General features: G+C 37.1%; 1 protein-coding gene across 7 annotated transcripts in view; it reads right to left on the bottom strand.

Annotated features, from left to right (window-relative positions):
• The window catches only part of TRDMT1 (tRNA aspartic acid methyltransferase 1), a 74,603-nt gene that overhangs the window by 65,055 nt on the left and 3,549 nt on the right, over positions 1–5,999 (bottom strand). For 6 of the 7 annotated variants that reach the window (XR_005200468.1, XM_037739005.1, XM_037739007.1 and 3 more), the window contains one exon: positions 4,575–4,696. The gene's annotated coding sequence lies outside the window, so the exon portion shown is untranslated. Of the gene's footprint in view, positions 1–4,574; positions 4,697–5,469; positions 5,994–5,999 lie in introns of those variants that run through there. The other variant, XM_037739003.1, reaches the window with a different exon arrangement.

Below are 5,999 nucleotides of genomic sequence, written 5' to 3'. Positions count from 1 at the left end.
CAGGCTGGTCTTGAACTCCTGACCTCAAGTGGTGCACTCGTCTTTTCCTCCCAAAGTGCTGGGTTACAGATGTGAGCCACCGCGCCCTGCTGAAAACATGTTTTTAAAAATTAGGATCATGAAGAAATTTAATTATACATTTTCTGCCTAATAAAATAAAAACCATGCAGTTTGCCTCATACTTTGCCATTTCAAAGTACTCAGTCATAGATTTTTAACGTGGATTTTGCTCTTGGAGGCTCTTTCTGAAATTCCCAATTTAAAAATATTTTGAAGCAAATTTAAAGGATGATATTTTAAAGTCAATATAGCGGGATCCATTCTTTAAAATTGCTTTTATAACTTCACAGAAAGTTAGAACTAGAAAATATCTTAAGGACTATGTGATACCCTGTTTTTCAAACTATTTTTAGAGATAAAGCCTTTTGTTCAAAAAACATCTCCTCTGGAATGGGGAGCAAAGATAGAGAGGCAGAGCAAGAGCTTCAGTGTAACTTAGTATAGAAGATACTAAGTAGGCTCAGTTGGTCCCGTGGCTGGCCCCCTACACCCAGAGGCAAAGCCAGGGATATAAACCAAAGCAGTCAATCGTAGGAACCACAACATGTCACTTTCTGAGGCTGACCTGAGGACTGAGGGCAACTTCTGAGATCTAGGAAGCAAACTTGATCCGATAAGGCAATGCATGTTATAAAAGCTAGACAAAAAATGTTAACATAGCTGCACAAGAAAGAGTCTATCTCACAACCTTTTAACATTTATGACATATTCCCTGCCCCATCACTCCTGCAAAGACAGCTTGATAACGCTACAAAGAATACGGTCCTTAGAATTAGATGGATTACCACAGATGCTGCCTCAAATACTGTCTTTCTTCACATATTAAACAGGTAATATTTGATAACAAGGTAATTTGTGTGTGTGTGTGTGTGTGTATATTTATCATATGTATATAATTATACACATCAATTATATATGTGTTCATATTGATATATACATATATTATTTATGTGTACATCTCAATATATGTATAATGTGTGTATATATACAATGTATTCATATGTACATTTCAATATATACACAATATATATTATGTGTGTATATATATATCAATATATATACATACATATTCAATTATACATGTATATACATATACACATATATATGTGTGTCTGTATATACACACACACACTGATATATGTATATCAATATATATTTCCATAATCTGCCTAGAACAATAAATACTGGTTTCCTTTCACTTTCTGAACAATTTTGTCATAATATTTAACCCATTTTTTTCTAATAGAATTATTTTCCTAGTATGTTTTCATAATGGATATATTACCAGGAGATTAATTTGCATATTGCCTAATAAAATGTCTTTCCTTATTGTTTTCTGTTATAGTCGTCAATATTTTCAGGTGAAAAAACATGACCCACGTTGGGAATACAGGAAACAGAATTTAGTACCTTGGAGAGCTGTTAGTACTTTGCTCCTTTTCTCTTGTAATTTATCTGAGCATTTAGAACTGTTCAAGGTAACTAAAGAACACAAATCAGACCCAGTCACACCAGGAAAGGGAAAACGTATATACACATACACACACGCACACATTCCTTTATAGTCTTTTTGTCTGTGTTGCTACATGATCAGAACTGATAAATTAAAACCCAGAGAAAATTCAAAGATGACTTTTAATTTTACCCTACTTAAGTAATAGTTTAGGTAGAAAACAGTATCACTTAGAATTGTCATATGATCCAAAAATGACAAATATAACTAAAATGTAATAACACTTCCATAGTGCTGCCATTGCTATATGTATTCACTCTTTAAGAAAAAAACCTTTGTATTATTTTAAATTATTAAAAAGTTTCTTATCAGTTTTCAAAGTCACTTATGTGTGCATATTACAACATACAAGCACATTTTATCTTTCAAACTTTCTCCTCATACTTGGAATGTTCTAGAGCCTATCAACCTCTAGAGAGTTAAACTTATTCCTGCTGATCAAGACTGAAGTGTTTTATTTCCATCTAAGGTAATTACTGCTAAGTTAAACTAGAGAAATCCTCCAATGGTACTGTGTTGAGTCACTCAGAGAATACTGGCTGACCAAAATAGACCATATTCCAAAAGACAGAAAAAGTGTGCTTGACTAATAGAAAAATATCAATAACACAATAATGACTTATATGTTTCAAATAACTTTATAAATCTTTAAAATGCTTATTAACCCATTTTAGACCTATCAGCTTTTCTTTTTTAATATTCACTTTTTTTTTACTAATAAAAAGTAGAACACTTCATGTCACTTGCTCAATGTCACATAAGCTCATATTCTGCAAGTCAACACATTTATTTACAAATCACACATCCGTATTTTTAAAAGAAGGGAATTAGGAAGATAACACCAGTTTGTTGTGTGTTTTTTTGGTTTTTTTTGAGAAAAAAATAGGCTGGAAGCCATCAAATAAAAAACGAAAGGGAGTTAGTATATATTTTGAGGAAGAATTTCATATTAGGAGTTAGACACGATTCTGGTTAGGAAAGAATGTCAGGAATCTACATGTTATTTTTTTAAACTCTTTCATTTTAGGACCAAATCCTAGAACAGGGTGGAAAAATAAAGAAACAAACAGCATTATTTATATATCTTTGTAGCGTTCAGAGTTTTAAAATCAAAAAGCAGTTTTTATATCCCTCGTTCCTTAGAGAGATGAGGCATTATTATTTGGAAAATAAATTTTTCATTAGCACCTAAAGTAAAAGGGACTTAAACATTAGAAAAGCCCAAAGAACTGAAAGCCCAATAGAACTGCAAGAGTCTCTCTTCTGATCATTTTTTCTCTATTTTGCTAATGGTAAAATACTCATGCAGTGGCACAATCTGAGCTCTCTGCAACCTCTACCTCCTGGGTTCAAGTGATTCTCCTGCCTCAGCCTCCTAAGCAGCAGGGACTATAGGCATGCACCACCACACCTGGCTAATTTTTATATTTTTAGTAGAGACAGGATTTCACCATGTTGGTCAGGCTGGTCTCAAACTCCTGACCTCACCTGATCTGCCCTTCTTGGCCTCCCAAAGTGCTGGGATTACAGGCGTGAGCCACTGTGCACAGCCATAGCTAACATTTTGATGTGTCTTCCCCATAGTCTTCGAACTAATTGCATTTTACCCAAATCAGAGTCGGATTGCATATATGTTTTATACCTTGCTCTTTTTCACCTAATATGTTATCATGGTCAGTACTGTACTTCATTAAATACATCAAAGAGATATACCATTTTTAAATGCCGACTTTATTTTTCTGAATTTAAAAAATGATACATGCTAATTTCCAGAGGTAAAACAAATTACAATAGTATACAAAAATTAAAAGGCACTTTCTTCTGTTAACCTTGATTCCATCTTCCCCCTTCCAAAAAAAAAAATTTAAGTTTGTTGAATGTCTTTTTTGTTTTTGAGACTGAGTCTCGCTCTGTTGCCCAGGCTGGAGTGCAACAGTGTGATCTCGGCTCACTGTAATCTCCATCTCCCAGGTTCAAGCGTTTCTACTGCCTCAGTCTCCCTAGCAGCTGGGACTACAGGCGCACACCACCATGCATGCCTAATTTTTTTTTTTTTAATTTTAGTAGAGATGGGATTTCACTGTGTTGGCTAGGATGGTCTCGATTTCCTGACCTTGTGATATGCCCGCCTAGGTCTTCCAAAGTGCTGGGATTATGGGTGTGAGCCACTGTGCCAGGCTATTCATCTCCTAAACTATGGCAAGGCAGTCACAGGCATTTTTGACATGTGCTGAGTTGTACACATATGTGTATGTGGGAGTTTTCATATTTAAAAATATTTATGCCTGAAGTGCAAAAAATAACAATTTAAACAAAATACATGTACATTTTGTTTAATTTGTCTTAAGGCTGATGTATTTCAATATACATGGGAATCTGGAATCATCTTACAACTTATATTTTATATTTATGTTATATTTTATGTTATATTTTAAACACATTTTAGCTCCCAAAACAATAATATATCAGCCCTCAGATAAGCACTCTTTCAAAATTCTGCCTATGAGGAAAATACTAAATGTGATCATTCCAAAAATCACTCACCTTTAAAGCTCTATTTTGTGATTAGACCAAGTACCATAAAAGTCACAATTGACTGGGCGCAGTGGCTCACACCTGTAATCCCAGCACTTTGGGAGGCCAAGGTGGGTAGATCGCCTGAAGTCAGGAGTTCAAAACAAGCTTGGCCAACATGGTGAAACCCTGTCTCTACTAAGAATACAAAAAAATAGCTGGGCATGATGATGCATGCCTATAGTTTCAGCTACTCAGGAGGCTGAGGCAGGAGAATTGCTTGAACCTGGGAGATGGAGGTTGCAGTGAGCTGAGATCAGGCCATTGCACTCCAGCCTGGGCAACAAGAGTTTGTCTCAAAAAAAGAAAAAAAAAATTACCATTCTTGTGTATGTAAATGATCTTCTCCCCGGCAGCCCCCATCTCCCACAGGATGATGGTCTGTAAAGTCAAGGCACCCACAAAGTGATTTATTCCTCCCTTTTACCTTTAATATGGTGCTAAAGACCACATTTTGGCCATGGCAGTGCAGTGGCTCACGTCCACAGTCCCAGTGCTTCGGGAAGCCAAGGCAGCAGGATCCCTTGAGGCCAGAAGTTAAAGACCAGCCTTTAAACAAAACAAAACAAAAAAAATTTAATTAGCCAGGTGTGGGGGGTGTGCCTGCAGTCCCAGCTACTCAGGAGGCTGAGGCAGGAAGATCACTTGAGCCAAGGAGTTTGAAGCTGCAGGGAGCTAACATTGTACCACTGCACTCCAGCCTGGGTGACTAATAAGACCCTGTCTCTCAAAAAGAAAAAAAAGAAGGACATTTTGCCTAAGGTACCCAAACACTAGAAACATATTCCAAAGTGAAATACAGAAGTATAATGCAAATTTTTCAAAGGAAGGGTTGCAGAAATAGTTACATGATTCTTACAATCATGTACTCATATTGAAGGCATAAAAGAGTTAGAGTCTTGAAGACAAAGAGAAGGTCTTTGGAGAAAGTTATCAACATGCTATAGGAACTGTCTGCCTCTCACTTCAAGCCTGAGACAAGGAGCTTCAGAGAACCACCCAGAGACTTTAAAATGTAACCCCATAGCCTTTGAGTTTGGGGAGGCAAAGTAACTGCCTTAGATAAATCAGAGGCATACAAGAAAGAAAGCTGTCTTAAGCCCTGTTCAAGGGATCGCCCACAAGAAAAATAGAGTCGTGCTAAAAGGAGCAAGGAGTATACCAGTGAATGACTCCTATGGGGCTGTGGCAGCAGTCACAGAGAAGCAGAACACAAGTGCATTCCTTTCTCAGGGAAGCTTTGAGAAAGAGAGAGAGAGAGAGAGAGAGAGAGAGAGAGAGGTTAATTCCCAGAGATAAGAAAACCCCAAAGAAGCACCTACTAGAAAAAGGGCCAGGTTTAAGGGCCACCAACAGCCCTTGTCAAGTAAGGATTTTCTTATCTCCTGCACCTCGTTCCCTCTGTGAGCTCTAACCCTGCAGCAGCAAGAAAAGTTAGCAAAATGAGGAAGGAGAAAGGGAGGCACCTAAGTAGGAAGAGTGAGAAACCCAGGACTTCCCTTTCCAAAGGCACAGTCAAGGCAGGGGAGGGAAGATGTTAACTCTCAGGCAAGACTGAAATTTTGTAAGTTATATAGACGTGAGCATAGTAAATTACTATGATCACTTTTCTCATTAGAAGTGACCAGAGAATGGTTTGGTTTTAATAAATGACTGGAAAAGTCATAGGAGCTGCATGAATTTTCATTTGTAAAATGATCATTTATCAACTGCTCTCTTGTCTTCCTGTTCCTTCCTTCCCTTGGTTTTTGGACACAGGTTCCTTTTTCTCCTGTTTATGCCACAGTTAAACAATATCATCAACCACCACCAACATTTATTGAGTATTTACTCGAGGCCAGACAATTGATTA

The sequence above is a fragment of the Cebus imitator genome, unplaced genomic scaffold, assembly GCF_001604975.1.
Source record: "Cebus imitator isolate Cc_AM_T3 unplaced genomic scaffold, Cebus_imitator-1.0 Scaffold61, whole genome shotgun sequence".
Classification (NCBI taxonomy): domain Eukaryota; kingdom Metazoa; phylum Chordata; class Mammalia; order Primates; family Cebidae; genus Cebus; species Cebus imitator.
This window is presented reverse-complemented; position numbering and strand designations above follow the sequence as displayed.